Below are 17,321 nucleotides of genomic sequence, written 5' to 3'. Positions count from 1 at the left end.
CAGGAGAGAGGAAAGTGCCAGGAGAGAGACCCTATAGAGGCTCCCACAAATGAGGCACAAACCCCCGAAGCCTAGGCCCAACTTGAAGGGGAGGCCCTGGAGCTAGGCAGGGTGCAACTGGCCAGCCAGTATAAAGGCATTTGAGGTGTCCTTCTACTCCCACTCAGCCGTAGAAGTCCTGAGTCATATCGACCCTCGAGCTCTGTAGTGTCCCGACCCTCTCCAGTGACTGCCCTGGCCTGGTGAGAGCAGCAGAGGCCTCGTCGAGTAAGTGCTGTGGTCCCTCCAGGAGCCGGAGAGTTAGCACAGAACTCTTCAGGAGAATGGGTCAGGAACTTCCACAGTGGGGCAGGCAACAAGGGGATAAGCAGGGGCCCCAGCAGCCGCCACTCAGTGCTATTCTGGTGCTTCAGGGGAGGGGGCCACCCCCAGGAATCCATAAACGCCCAGGCAGCTGCAGTCAATGACCCCACCTGCAACTGCAGGCAGTGGAGCTCCAGAGATCCAGCAGGCGGACTGCTGCTGTGGTTGGTGTTACAGTGTAATTCTGAAGGCAGACCATGATCAGGGCAGCTGCGACCAGCGTGTAGGCCTCCAGCGGGGCCCATTCGTGAAGGTCAGGCATTCGGCATGGCTTTAGCAGGAGCTGCACCCCACTCCTCATAGGGGCTCAGAAGGGCCAGTGCACAGGTCAGTTAAGCAAAAGGCAGGAGTGGGAGAGAGAGAGGTGCCACCCTGCCAATGGCCCTCAGCTGGCTCAATGCTCCCCCCACAGGAGCAATGGCCTGGAGAGCCTCGTGCAAGATGGAGCACCAACTCCTCATGGCTCCAGGGATGTGATCAGCACAGCCGGTCGGAAAGAGTGGGGGGCACCATGCGTGCTCCAGCAGCACCGATGGATCTCCGCTTTGCTGAGGGCCTCATGTTGGTTCAGGCCACCCCTCAGCGAGCACTCAAGCTCGAAGCAGCCGGGCAAGATGTCACCGCCCCTCCACATGACACCAGATGCGACCGCTGGTCAGCTCCTTGGCAGGTATGGGGGACACCGACTGTGTCCCAGTTGCAGTCACTCAATTCAGGTTCTGGCACCACCGAGTTTAATTTTGACCAAAAAATTTAACTTAAAGAGGCTTTAGGGCCTGTGGGCTGCAGGAGCTCTAGCAATACATATCCGGCACCATTCCCAGCCTGGCCATGCCCCCTGCTTCAATACTGTGATTCAATGACAAAACATGTATTATTAAAGCATTGTTTCCACAAAAAAAGTATAAAAATAAATACTTTCCTTTGGTAGGTATCCCATTGAGTCTGATCTGGGGTACATGAAATTTCCACATGCATGTGACTGGGCTTCAGTGCCCCGTCACAGAAAATATCTCTATGTTATGAGTGGCACAGCACATTAGTGATTGCCCGTATCCTAGTAAAGGAGTGATGCAAGTGCCTTTTATGCTATGAGAGATGTTTAACTTACATATGCAGCAGCTTCTTCCTGCCTGTCGGCAGGTGTGAGTGTACACCTAAAATACCTATAACATGAACATCAGTATTAGTGTGAATAATACATGTCAAGTTAGGGGCTTAATATGGAATTTATATGGAATCTGTGGTGTGATACTATCATGAGAGATAACTGTTCCAGGGTTTGTCAAATGTTTCTTGTTCAGATAAGTCAAGAGTTGGTTGTGTCTCATCATGACCGCCAAGAGAGTGCTCAGAGCTGTGCTCAAGAGAGGCAATAACTGTGACGTCTATTTGTACAGACACATGGTTTAATAGCTAATGTAGCAGCCGATTGTGCTTTTATTCAGTGGTATCATTAAGGTAGGCATCTACTATTGCTCTTCTATCATTACCTATATGAGCCACAACCACCTGCATGCACAATAAGAGCATAAGTACTCTCTTTCCTATATTTTATTGGAATTTACCTCGTAACGATCCGTTAGTTTGATATACTTTCATATTGTTAGCCTAACCTGGCTTGTGGTGTCTGCGTTTGGTTTGTAGTCCCATGTGTTCATACATATGGTAGTTAATCTGCTTTAAGAACTCTATAAATTGGTATGTGATAGGTCAGCTATATTTATTGCCTGCCACTAGAAATATTGAGAAGAAAATTAATGAACAGTGGAAATTATGCTGAACGGAAAAAATTTATTCATGCAATAAATTCGGTTTGTATTGTCACAATCGATTTAATAACCGAGCTTGCTTTAAAGCAAATAACAATATATAATTTTGAGGAAAGCACAGTTAAACTGTTTGTTCATACTTTTACCTTCAAGGAATAACGCAAGACTTAGATGCTGGGTGGACAATCAATGTTCAATGCTTGTGATTTTGGGAAGATACTTGAGAATTGCTGCAGAAAATCTAAGATGCTGAAGGGCATATTTAGTTAAAAAAAATCATGCAGTGCAGTGCATCAAATAACCTTGCTACACTGCGAAGCATGACATGGAAAGGACAGAAATGCACTGTATCTAACATCGCATTCCTATCTTTTCTCAGTACTAGCGTACAATTTGCTGCCCAGCGCCAACGCAGGCACCCTTGCTCCATGGTGCAAGGATCCCTGCATTGTAAGCAGGATTGTTTTTGGGTAGGAAGGGACACCTTTTTGCACATTTACAATGCCGTGAGGAATTTTCCTCTTTCTATGGGTGCTGTGCAAAGTGAAAAGTGGGAGTAACATGGAGAAATAAACATTTTCTCCCTCGTTACTTACATTTTGACACATTTTTGGGTCTACCAGTAATGATAAATCTGAGATTATGCCAAAATCCATGGGTGAGTGGGAACACTCATGGAATCCCTCCCTGGGGCAGCGTTACTCTAGATTTACCAATCCAAGCAGGGCAACATAAGGTGGCCTTGCATTTTTTTATAAAACTAAATTAGGAGTGGCGTCACTCTTGCTCCTCATTTCATGGCACAAGGGTGATGCAGCTCTTTAATGAATATGTCCCTGAATACCTAAAGTCACCATAAAAACTCTCCCTTATATCAAGTGTAATGCAATTGTAACCATACCTAATAAAGAAATGCCACTGATGTGCTGGCTTTATTAATATAAAATGAGTGAAAAGGATTTTATGGATTTTATGATGAATGTTAAAAAACAATGTCAATTCAATATTCAATATAAATCTTTTATATAGATGGAGTATACGACCATAAAAGCTCATAAGAAAAACAGTTTATATACAACAATTTACGTCAAAAAAATGTCCTAGTCTTTATGAGTCTCTTATGAGCCCTGATGCAGTGGAAAGCTTAGAAAATGTACATCTCATCTTAACATTTCAAATCATCAACATCAACTGGCCCATAAACACGTCACCTCACCTCAACCTATGGTCCTCCAATGGATCTTTTTGTTGAGCTAACAGGGACTTGGATATTTGGAGAATGTGAAGCAGTTTCCTTATAAGGCCCTGTAAAAAAGAAATGTTAAATACAAGCATATTCCATCAACAACACAACGCTGCATCAATACATATTACCTTAAGACAAGAATTTTTTTAACTCTAAAGAACACACATACAATAAAGATTTGTTCATGGAAAACATTGATCTAAAGCCTCAATTTGATTGGTCAGAATATGAAGTCGCATTTCATGTTTCAGGTTTAATAGCAATTAATTAGTACAAATAGCCACACAATATATAACACAGATTCAATAAGTCTAGAAAGAGGGTAAGAGAGAAAACATGAGAAATATTCGAGACTCCAAAATATAATCATACAAACCAATTATGATTGCGTTATACTCCGTCTTCGATAGTGATGTGAATAAGTCAGAACTGTAGCACAGAGTGCCACAGAAAGGAGTCAGTTAAACCTTTAGCCAAAAGGTTATTCACTGCTCAACTTTACCAGCCGACAAAGTGCAGGTTCAAGAACAGTCAAGAAAATTCAGTTCAAAGGTTTGGCTTTAGGGGAAAATGTAAGGATAGTCCAACAGCATGCCAGGCACGGAAAAATGGAAAATGATAACTAGCCCAACTCCTCCTTCAAGGAGCAATTATACTTCCAAATGTTTACGGTTTACACCCACAATGTATCGTTTCCATCGGCCCATATGAATTCCATGTGTTGCTAAAACAAAATTGAGTCCATTGTTGTAAAATGCAGAAAAGAAACTTCATGAAAGTTTCTCACAGCTTCTAAAGTGACTACTTCAACTAGATCCTACCTTTTGAGCATGACAAAGAGAAAAGCATCTGAGGCCTACATGAAATGTTGCTGAATTATTACCACATTATGATTACTACAGTACACACATTAATATAAGTATTTCAATTTCCTTAATTAATTCAAACATTATTCTTCTTTAAAGGTTACTTGTCAATATTAGGCACTCCTAAACAAATAAACACACATCATTCTGAAGTTCACGTAATTAGCACATTAAGTTAGAATCAGCTGCAGGTTTACACATTATCGATTATTTCTAAATGAATCCTTCTAATCATTCAGAGGCTTTATTATGCAGAAATTTTTTCATATTGTCACATTTTAGAAGTTATTGTCACCACATTTTCCTTGTTAATTAGGTTTAATTTCTCAAACATGTGATTTCATGCACAGGTAAATAGTCATTGTTTATTTCTTTTTGTTTATGTTTTCAGATTTCAATGTTACAAACACTTCTGCATATTTTTACAATGAAGTATGAAATCTCACGTTTTTTCGTCTTAGCCAGTTTTTCTGGTTTTCATAAAAAAAATATTACTGCAAATCGCTTGTACTAGTGACAATTGATAGAGGCAACTGTCATTTAACATTTACGTTCCATCAGCCCCAACTACTTTCTGGGATGTACCCCAGTCCCTTCTCAGTGATCTCTCTCTCAATTACAGAGCGTCATTAAAAGTACACGAAAAGCCTGGCTCTCCCTTCCTCCGGTGTGTCCCACTCAGCTTACAGGAATGCAGCAATAAACAAATCTGTCTGCGAAGATTCCCCTACCTCGTCTCCTCATGGTCATCTAGTCTTAGATCTCCCGAAATGGAACCCAGAGTATTCCATGTACTGTACCATCCATGGACATACATGCACCCATCACATGTTCACTACACATACACTGTTCAGCACTATACACCAGATTGATGGAGACCAAAAGTGAGTTAAGCACACAGCAGTGGAACTTTTAAAGTAGTGATCCTGTAGGTCCCACTCCAGTGAACAAAGGTTAAAAGGACATGTTTACTCCCACTGATCACTACACAGCATGCTGCCACCACCAGACTTGGTTTCCTTTACTCCTGGAAAAAGCAGTAGTCTTTCACAACTATGAGAGTGCGCTTTGGGCGCCCCTCCTGGTCTCAAAAGATTGTAATGTATGATACAGGCCTATGTCATGCACACCCATAATCCGTGTTTGTCCATGACAAAAATCAGCATTAATGATCCAGGCATCATTTCAGTTGGGACACTCAGGGTTGGGGGTGCACATCCATCTCCCTGCAAAGAACTTTTCCATCTCTACAACTACAATGTTAGGCATCTTTCATTTTGCTCAGTGAATTGTGATGTCTCCAGGTCACATTTTGGGGAATCTTGTGTCATGGCCACTAAGCCTGGCCACATATTTGGGGGTACCATTTGTATTGGGAGATGTGTGGAAATATAGAGCAGTAGAAAATGTGCTATTACCAAATCTATTTCTCTGCATTTTCGGCTTCCAAATGCAAGCCAGAGTGCAAGAAAGAGGTCATTTTGCAAGGTGCCATCTAAATCCCTTGGCAGTATAGATAACTCCAAATTCAGAGTTGTACAAATAGCCATGGTTCTTAAACTCAGCATCTTATGCACATTTTAGAAATATGTTGGTTTCCTTAAAACAAATTTTTTAATGTATTATATTTTACCATATGAATTGCTTTATGGTGGAAACACAATGAAAAATCATTAAAAGGTACAATTTAGGTGTTGGCTTTGGGAATATCATGTTTTGTTTTGAGAACCTACAAACTTCTGGTCACCTGAAGGGTTTATAGGATGACACAGTACATTGTTTTTGTAAATAAGCTATTGTGACAAAAATTACAGATGAAAAAGTTGTCACCAGTGGCTGTTTGTCCAACTTATTTTCATTATATTTTAATCCATCCATTAGTTTCTTTGGGGGAACCTTGAGGGATCTACACAAGGGACCCTTTGTTGAATTTAGACCTTTATCTTTGTCTGCCCAGGATCACCCATTTGTTTCACACCTGTTTCCTCCTCAAACTGCAAGTAGGTTGAAACCCAACAAATAGCATAAATAGACAAGCTCTTAAAAAAATGTAACATGTTAAATAAATGTTCTGTTTATACAACCCTGTTCCTGAAAGCTGGGAAGCTTGGAACATGGCTAAAAGACATTGGCAAAGCCAATAGCTTTTGAATAGGCGAGGCATATCCTATTGTCTCTGTCAATGCTTGTTTATATTTCCTGTATGGCTTTAGGGAGTATGATTGATTTATGCTGCCACTTTTAAATAGCCCATGATGTTCAAGAGCATGTGATTATTTGCCAGGGCGTCTTGCATCATTTGCCAGCAATTTTTTTTTTTTTTGTGCTACAGCTGGAACAAATGCACTCTACTGGCCCGGTGTTAAAGGAGCACAGTAAAGAGCTCAAAAGGAATTGGCTGAGGTATTGCTCCAAAACTGCTTGCAGGCACAACAATTCAAACTAGGCAAAGTGAAGTTGGAGGGAGTCACGAATTATAAATACCTCGGCCTAAGTATTGACAGCAGATTTAACTTTAAAACACATAATGATGGTTAATCAAGAAAGGAAATGGATTGATATATGCTTTTTGCTCTATAGCGAAGAGTTTAAGCTGTCCATTGTTCAAACCATTACTGGCTGTTGTTAAAGCAAAGCTCTTGCCGACTTTAGCCTATGCTACTGAAGTTCAACTTCGCAAGGAAGTAGCAGTTCTTGAGGGAATGCAAATTAAGGCATATAGAACAGTATTTGCTCTATCGAGAAATTCTTCTCCTGCGCAGATTCGCCTAGTGTTTGGTTTACTGCAGCAACGTCTAGCAAGAATGTATGCGACAATAAAACTGTGGTATAAAATTCGGTCAAGCTGCCAGAATCCGCTTAATAGCGCCATTTGGGAAGCTCGAGAATAATCCTCGATCAGCTTATCACAAATATTTCCAGTTATCAACAAAGTTAACAAAGGTGTCAGAGTTATGGAACTTGAATTTACCACTCACAACATTTCGTCGACTAATAAATAAAGCAGCAAAAAGACACTTGTTAACGGAGGACAAAATTATATTCAGCAAGCGCTCCCTTGCCTGGATGGTACTGCAATCCTATATGATTTTACAACCAGCGGCTTATTAGGACATAACATATTCCGTTCATCTAAAAAGGAAATTGTTAGCAATACGTCTTGGGGCACTTCCAACTAATGCTTAACCTCTCTGGAAATATAGTGCTCCGCCGTCATTTGCATTATGTGGTGCTCTGAAGCAGGACTTTGTTTACCTGTTTTCCTAAACACGCGACACAGATTAACCATCTCATAGAAGACCTGGAGATAGATATCCTTTTTCTCACGGAAACGTGGCTTGCCCCACACTCACAATCAGACATGGCACTTGCAACTCCACCGGGCTATCTCATTCAGTCCCTACCCCGCCCCTTAGGCAGAGGTGGTGGTGTCGCCATTATCCACCGGGACTATCTCCACTGTAAAACCAGTGATGCGCAGATTACCGACTCAGAAAGTCCTCACTTTACTATCAAGCTAAACCCAACCAATTCATTAACGGGATTACTTGTGTACCATCCCCCCGGTCTCCCAGGTCCCTTCGCCAGTTCCCTCCTGGACTCAGTTACAACCCTGGCCCACTCTCTATCAAACTTTATGATAGTAGGTGACCTGAACATTCATCTCGAAGACCCGACAGAACCGGTAGCAAAAGATCTGATTTTAGATCTGGCGGCACTGGACATTTGCCTCCTCAACTCCGGAGCCACCCACATCAAGGGTCATCTATTGGACCCGGTGTTCACTAGTTCTCCCTCGATGCAAGCAAAAGAGGCTCTTCCCCTTCCCTGGACAGACCACTTCTTAGTCTCCTTCCAACTACCTGGAACTTTCAGGAAACCCCAAAAACCGCCCACCTACAGCAGGGACAGGACCTGGTCCAGACTCCCCACTGAAGAATGGGCCAAAACCCTAGAAAGGACCACCCCGGCATACGCGGAAGACCCGGCTATCGCCGACAAAAAATTCAGAGAGTGGATCACCTCCTCCCTGGACTCAGTGCTCCCACTTAGAACGAGGGAGGACAAAAACGGCAAACCTGGTTCGGCCCCGTGGTATACCGAGGACCTCCGACTATTTCGCAAAAACTGCAAAAAAGCCGAACGGCTTTGGAGGAGAAACTGGCAGCATGCCAACAAAGAAGCTTACCAGATCACAGTCAGACTCTATAAAGAGGCCATCAGACAAGCCAAAGCCTCACACTACGACACGCGGATACAAGAATCATCCAACTCAGCCAGGGAATCCTTCTTAATTGTAAAGGAGCTGCTCAAAGTCCCCAACACTCCCCCCCCCACCACCCCCAAAGTTGACCGAAGTAATGAACTAGCTAATTACTTTAATGACAAAATCACCCGTATCCTGGCCTCCCTCCCACCCCCCGGCCCCCTTAGTCACATGGAAAGCCGTCTATCCCTCGACCAGGCCGAAAGCAATCTGCGCCCCACACTGCCGACATTTCGGCCAGTAACTTGCCTAGAGGTAGAACGAACCTTGACGAAAATGAAAAGCGGATCACCTCGGGACACAGCACCGATCAGGTTCCTCAAAACAGTAGCCTCAGTCATCGTGCCCACGGTCACGGAACTTATTAACAGCTCGCTCGCCCATGGATCTGTCCCCGACAGCTGGAAGAGTGCTGTGGTGAAGGCACTTCAAAAAAAAACCCAGCTAGATCCAGCAGACATGTCTAACTACCGACCAATATCTCTCCTCCCTGGTATCAGCAAAGTAGCAGAGAAATTGGTAAACATACAATTATCTCAGTTTTTTGAGACCAACAACGTACTCAGGCAATCCCAAACTGGATTCCGCCCGGGCCATGGCACAGACACCGCACTCCTTGCCGTCATTGAAGAAGCAAGGCGCATACTGGATTCAGGAGGATCAGTGGCAGTGATCCTCCTGGATCTAAGCGCAGCTTTCGACACAGTCAACCACCGTGTCCTTCTTCATAGACTGGCGAATGCAGGACTTACCGGGACGGCACTCAGTTGGATTGAATCCTTTCTCACAGGGCGCACGTTCCAAGTGTGGGACGACAATCACCACTCATCCACCCTTCCACTCACAAACGGTGTCCCTCAGGGCTCCTCCCTGAGCCCGACGCTTTTTAATGCATATATGGCCCCCCTTGAGGACGTGGCGACACCATTTAACATAAAAATGGTAAGCTATGCTGACGACACTCAGCTGGTCGTCTTCCTGTCCCAACTCATCGACCACCCAGAAAACCTGACCAATTGTCTTACAGAAATTCACAACTGGATGAATAATTCATCATTAAAACTTAATGGGTCAAAGACGGAGGTGATGCTCCTAGGGAAACAATGGACGGCCATCCCCCCAGCACTCTGGCCCGACGTGTTCGGGGAAATCCCCCCCCCCGAAGCGTGAAATTAAGACACTCGGTGTGTGGCTCGAACCAGAGCTGTCTATGAAGACACAAGCAGCTAAAATTTCGGGCACCTGCTTCGGGCTCATGCGCACGACCCGCAAGATTCTCCCCTTACTGCCACCTGCTTCCAGGAAACTGCTCATCCAGGGACTAGTACTGTCTCGCCTGGACTACAGTAATTTGGTCTACCTGGGAGCCCCTGAGGCCACCCTAACGAAGCTCCAGCGGACACAGAACGCCGCGGCACGCCTGCTCACCAACCTCCCCTCCAGAATGTCCGCCAAGCCGGCCCTCAAAGCTCTGCACTGGCTCCCTGTGCGCCAAAGGGTGCAATTCAAAGCGATGTGCACGACACATAAGCTGATCAACGGATCTGGCCCGGCGATCCTCAGTAAAATGATCACCCCCTACACAGCAACCAGATCCCTACGATCCCAGAATGAGAACCTAGCCAACATTCCTAGATTCAAAAGGACTCGGACAGGAGGACGACAATTCTCCGTTCAAGCAGCTGCTGGATGGAACGCCCTCCCCCGCTCCCTCAGACTTGAACCTAACTACCTGGCATTTCGCAAGAAATTAAAGACACACCTATTCCCTAAATAGAGTTCCCTCTATAAGTATCTCTCCTCTCTCCCTCCCCCTCAACAGGATCACTAACCTTATAGCGCGGGGATGCCCTTGGGTCACCAGGCGCTTTAGAAATCGTTATTAAATTAAATTAAATTAAATCTGTATATGTCCGGTTTTAAAACGAAATCATCTTTTATTGTTAAAATATCCTTTTAAAGATAGGGGCATACGCACCTGCAGATCTGCTATATTAAAGTGTCTTAATCCATATGACCCGCAACTTAACTGTAGATTGGTAAAGTGTTTACTCTTATATGAAAAATTAATCTGAATAGCATTTTAAATGGTGCTTTACTAATGAGATGAAACTTTTGATACATGGTTCAATTATTGTTTTATCCAATTGGAACTGGTTTCTACAGCGGACAACCAGTAAGTCTAAGAGGTATATACACTGGTGCTAACACTATCTTGATATGATGTCATCAAAAACTGTAAATATTATTAATGGTAATTAATGGTTTTAATATGTACAGTATTTATTCCTCTGCAGACTGTTTAATTTTATTGGAATTGTTATGGTTTTAATTAACTTAAACAATAAAGATACATTTTGACATTTGCTCCAAAACTGACAAGAAGTGCTTCAAAACCTCGCTATACAACTATAAAAGAAAGATCTGCAAATATTTCACTAACGAAATTCTGATAGCCTCAAATTGCATGAAAAAGGTTTTTGAGATCCTTAGGATATATCCGATTCCAACTGTATGAAAAAGACAGTCAAACCTTCTGAGGAGTTATGCAACAATCTTGCAGATTTCTTCAATAAGAAAATCAGCAAGATATTGGAAGACATCGCTACCCCCTCTCAAACTATAGACAATACGGTCCCTAAGATTTTAAAGGCACCGGACGTATTCGAGGGTCAGGTAATCAGGTTCAAATCCTTTGAATCTATTTCAATCGAGTACTTCCCACTCATCGCACGATCCACCACCTCTGTATCACGATTAGATTCCCTACCCCCTTAGTATGGAAAGAGCTCGAAGATGAGCTAGGGTCCCCAACTCTGTTAATATGTAATCAATCCCTGGAGTTGGGGATTGTACCAAGTGACAGAAAGAAGGCAATAGTTAGTCCCTTCTAAATAAACTTTCAGAGGATCCACTAATCCTGAGTAACTACAGACCCATACTCCTTCCCTTCCATGTGAAAACAGTATAGTGATATGTGAGCAGGAAGTTATCTCACTTCCTTGAGGTCCACTTTCTCCTCATGGACGAACAGTTTGGGTTCCGACAGGGGCATGACACCTAGTCGGCCCTAATCACGACCCTGGATGAGTTGCAGATGAGGTAAGTCGACAGTCTTGATTATGCTTGATCTGTCAGCTGCGTTCAACACAGTTAACCATACAATCCTCTGAGATACATTAACGGCAACTGGGGTGGCGGGGGCCCTGTGCCTAAATGGATTCATTAAATCAGATAGATTGGAGACAGGCTGTTGAAGCCTGCACCAGTGAGTGCCACAAGGACCAGTTCTTAGCCCTGTCTCGTTCACGTTTATATCAAAAAGGAACTTGGCCTGACTCTGCTTAACTATGCGGACAATACATAACTGATATTTTCCCTTACCAACAACCAGGAGAAGACAGTCACAGCCCTTCAAAGAGGCATGACACAAATTCGTGAATGAATGAACACTAACTCGTTGAAACTAAATGGGGATAAAACTAGGGGCCAGATGTAGGTCGGTCGGTAACGGGCGAAAATACCGATTTTCGGCCGTTACCGAGCGGAATCGAACCATCGGGATGTAGGAGTCCGAAATCCGTCATAATCGGTAAATTACCGAATCGGTAATTATACCGAATCGGTAAAATACCGATTCGGAAAAAACACAGAATCGGTAATTTTACCGAATCGCTAACATACAGAATCGGTAAATATACCGAATCGGTAATTATACCGAATCAGTAAAATACCGATTCGGAAAAAACACAGATTCGGTCATTTTACCGAATCGCTAACATACAGAATCGGTAAATATACCGAATCGGTAATTCTACCGATTCGGTAATGTTACCGAATCGGTAAAAAGCCGATTCTGTAAATAAGAAGTGTGAAAAATGAAGAGTGAGATGTAGGTAAGCTCAGAAATACCGAATTTGCCTAAAAATCGGTATTTAAGAGTCTGTATTTACCATGGATTGGAATCAGGTGGTAACCAGGTGCAACCTATAAAAACGGACCCAAAATGCAATTCTTCTTGCACTATGGCGGCATTTTATGTCATTGCAAGACGGCTACGGCTACAGGAGGAAGGAGAGAGGGAATGGCAGAGAGAGGAGCAGGTCTACAGGCAGAGGGTGACCCTGTGCATGCTCACAGAAGCAGAGATACTCCAGAGGTACAGGTTGGCCCCAGACACCATCACTGACCTCATCAGGGACCTCCAACCACTGTTGGACCACCCCACCCCAAGGGCACACGCAATCCCAACACAAGTGCAGGTGCTATGCAGCCTACACCTGCTTGCGTCTGGCAGCTATCAAAGTGTAGTTGCTGTGGCAGGAGGGGTGACCCAGAGCAGCCTGTCAAGGTTTTTCCACAGATTCCTTGACGCCATGATACAGAGGATGGACCAATACATTTCCTTCCCTGCAACCCATGCGGAACTGGTACAAACTAAAGCAGACTTTTACCAGATGGCAAGATTCCCCCACATCATTGGCTGCATTGATGGCACGCACATTCCGATTTGCCCCCCTGCTGACACAGAATACATATACCGTAATCGGAAGTCAACGCACACCATAAATGTGCAGGTGATTTGTAATGCTAAGTGCGTCATCACAGACCTGGTTGCAAAATTCCCAGGGAGTACCCACGACTCCTACATCTTCCAAAGCAGCGGCATCCATGCACGGCTGACGGCAGGGGAATTTGGTGAAGGATACCTCCTAGGTGAGACACATCGTCAGACCCCCATAACAAAAATAGCAGTGTGAAGTACATGTATGCATGTGAGTAACGTTACCCCTTTTTCTTCTAGGCGACAGTGCATATGCCCTCCGCTCATTCATACTCACCCCCTACCTCAACCCCTCAACACCCAACCAAAGGAGGTATAACCGGGCCCACAAAAGCACAAGGAATGTGGTAGAACGGACCTTTGGCATCTGGAAAAGCAGGTTCAGATGCTTGCACAAGAGTGGAGGTGCAAGGCAGTATACCCCCATCACCTGCTGCAAGATGATTGCTGTCTGTGCAATGTTGCACAACCTTGCGGTCAAGAAGGGCACTGAGGTAGAGTTGTCAGACTACGAGGACCATGACGACGACATTGCTGTGCCACAAACCCAACCTGCTGGAGTGTCAACACCAAGTGATGGCAGATACAGACGGGAGGAAATAACAGACAACTATTTCTGAGTGAGTACAGATGAACACACAGGTTATGGATGTGAAAACATTTTTTTTTAATGTTGGAAGAACGTTCAAGCACTGATGTGCAACAAGTGAAAATATGAAATTGTATGTGGGGACTGGAAATGCCCCGGGTTGCCTCACCCACACTGGCAGAGTCATTTTCTGAAGCGCTTCACAGTGCCACTGGGATGCTGATCACCCCCTTCAGCATGGCCTGCTGCCTCTGCGGAGCGCCTGCTGCTCCTGCGCGGCTCTGACACAGCGCTAGCCGGGCTGCTGCGGCTGCTGCTGTCCCCAGCCTCGGCCACGTCCAGGGCAGGATTGACCACTGTATTGGATATGATGAGGGCCTCCATGGCACTGGTGATCCTGGCCATGCCCCTGGTCACCTCCGCAGTGTGTTGTGTCAGGCTCTCTTCCAAATTTACCCCTCGGCGATATAGCTGGGACGTTGCAGCGGCAAGCCGGTTAATTGCCCTGTTTTGGACACGGGCATCCCTGCGCCTTGTGTGCTCAGTATGTTCCATCTTGGCACAAAGCTGTGTGATGGCGGTTGTCATGCGTCCCATTCCTGTGGCAATGTCTCTGTTTGTTTGTGCCACCTCCTTGTTGCTTGCCACCAACTCACCAAAGCCCTTTGCCATTTCTACCATTTGCAGGTTGTGTGCACGCAATTGGCGGTGGCATGCCAGGATGGATTTTGCCTGCAGGCGCTGGATTCGCACCATGCTCCCCTCAAGGCCTTGGAAAACTGTGCCCTCTCCTGATGGACATGCACTGCTGGGAGTGCGTGGGCGGCGATTGGTGCTGGCCTGCTGGGTGGGATGCTGTGCTACAGGTATCGCTGGTGTGGGTGCTGGTGCCTGACCCGCAGCTCCCTCCATGATTGTCAATGGGGCCACAATACTCCTCCTGGCTGGTGATGTGGCAGGTGCTGGCTGGGACCGTGAGGGGGAGTTCTCAGCTGAGAACACCAATGGGGGGGATTGTGATAGTTGGGGGGGGAGGGGAAACGAGGGCATGTACAGGGTCGTCCTCATTGACCATGGCACTGCTGTCGTCTTCCTCCTCCTGCGAGGCATCCATGGTGCTTGGCCCTGCCATCACACTCTGCGCCGTCGCTGGAGCTGTCGCTTGTGCAGCTGATGCTCCACTGCCTGCACTGCCTGATGTTGCCCCTAGGTATAAAGAATCATTTGTGAACTGAGTGCAAATGTCTTACAGTCACTACAATAAAAGCATTGCACATGCCACTTTCATTACTCTGATTCTTTTGTCAAGTGCCTTGCAAATTAATGTGCACTGACTAATGTTTCTACATTAGCTGACTACATTTCCCATTATGCATTGCTCATGTATGGTACTAGCAGTACTGGACTGGGGTTTGACTGTACATTGAGGCTATAGGGGAGGTGTCTGGTTGGGTGTGTCATGCTGCGCATGCTTCTTACCTTTTGCTGTAGCTCTGGCTGAGCTGTCCATGTCCCCTACTCCCACCACACTCTCCGTCTCGATGGTCGTGGCCACCAGTTCCTCCAGGTCAGTCAGGGGGGGCGCGGGGTTCCTGCCTCCACCAGTCAGACCTGCCTGCTTGTGAAGCTCTGACAATTTCCTCTTGGTGAGGCTCCGGATGTCATAAAGCCTCTTCTTGAGGTCCTCCAGGCTCCTGGGGGTCACACCAACTGCATTGACCCTCTCACTTATGGCACTCCACAGTTTCCTCTTGGTAGACTCTGGGACTGTGAGGGACAGCCTCCAATAGAGCTGCCTGTGGACCCTCGTCACCTCCTCCACCAGTACTTGCAGCTCCATGCTGCTAAACTTCACTTTGCGCTTCCTCTCAGCCTTCCGGCTCTCTGAGCTGCTTGCCATTTCCACTGTCTGCAAAATCAGCTACCACTCTCTCTGCTGCTCCCTCTCACTGCTCAGCTCTGGCTGCCTCTCCAGAAAGTTCTGATGAGTTGCACCTGCCTGGGTAGCCACTCCCTGGTAGGGTGGGGGAGGGTGGTTCCACCTCATTGGCTGTTTGAATTGGTTTCACTTTTACTTGCTTGCCGATTCCGTATTTACCGATTCCGTATTTACCGATTCGGTATTTACCGATTCAGTATTTGCCGAATCGGTATTTGCCGAATCGGTAAATACCGAATAGGTTTTTCCAATGCATTCCTATGGCCCTTTTGGCCCATAGGCTTGTATTGTCATTACCAATTCGGTATCTACCAATTCGGTAATTACAGATTCGGTAAGTATCGAAACACGTTACTGATTTTTACCGAATCTCTACATCTCATTTTACGATTTCAGAATACCGATTCGGTAAAAATCGGTATTTTAAAATCGGTAAATGACTTTTACCTACATCGGGCCCTAAGTTCCTATGTGGTTCAACAGGTAGGATCCCCATGATACTGTCCTATCAATTCTGGCCCCTCTCGACAGAGGCGCCTCAGCCATCTGACACAGTCCGTAATCTCGAAGTTGTGTTTCACAATGAACTGTCCCTGGAGAACCATGTTCCGTAATCTCGAAGTTGTGCTTGACAATTAACTGTCCCTGGAGAACCATGTTCTGTAATCTCGAAGTTGTGTTTGACAATTAACTGTCCCTGGAGAACCATGTGACAAAAGTAGCCAGCACGTATTTCTCACTTCTCCATTGACTAAGAAAGGTGCTCCCATTGCTGCCCTAACATTCCAAACCCCTGGTGGTGCGGAGTGTTGTACTCAGTAGACTAGACTTCTGTAACACACTACTCCTTGGAACACCTCAGGATAACATCTCACTGAGCGGGAGAACACACACTACAGACAGTGGAGTAGAGCAGTGGTCTCTGTCTTGTTTGACTCTTCCCAGCTGTGTCGAAATTGTGGGTCATGTGCAGATCTCAGGATACACCTTGTGACTTTGGCCAGTAATGTTCATAGCCACACTGCCTGCTGTCTCCATCCCAACTTCTCATCTCCCCCTCCTTCAATAAATGAACTTGTCCGGATGTAAAGTGATCTGTCACCACCTCCCGTCCAATCGTGCTAAAGAAAACTGTGACTAATTAAATAAATTAATTGTGTCCCTAACCTATCTCACAAGTTCATCATTGTATTTGGGTCCATTTATTCACCCCAGTACTTACCTAATTGAGTACCATGCCTTAATCCTAAATTCATTATTCCTCAGAAATACTGTGTAACTAACTATATGCATAAATACATCTTCTGTATTGGTAATAACCATGCTGTAAATCAAAGCATCTTATGCCTGCAGCACAGGATGGAGAACCTTAATACTGAACTCCATGGAGATTTTATAATCCATGGCCAGATTGTACCGGGAAATTAAATAAGGACCAGCAGACCAGATTTCTGCTCTCTATGGGCCAGATGTACCTAGGTAATCGTTTGCGATGACCAAATACTGGATTTTTGCAATTCGATATTTGGTAAACACAAACACCAATACACAAATGTGTCTTTTTCACACTTTGCAATTCGCACTGGGTCGCAAATAGACCTACTTCATTACTAATTATGAGCTAGGTCTCGGTTTGGGACCCACTAGGAATCGCAAAAATAATAAGATGGTGGCCTGCTAGGGCAGCAGACCACTGTGTGTATATTTGCGGTTCA

Source organism: Lissotriton helveticus, chromosome 2_1 (genome assembly GCF_964261635.1).
Source record: "Lissotriton helveticus chromosome 2_1, aLisHel1.1, whole genome shotgun sequence".
Classification (NCBI taxonomy): Eukaryota; Metazoa; Chordata; class Amphibia; order Caudata; family Salamandridae; genus Lissotriton; species Lissotriton helveticus.
The sequence above is the reverse complement of the archived record's forward strand: the minus strand, read 5'-3'. Positions refer to the sequence as shown.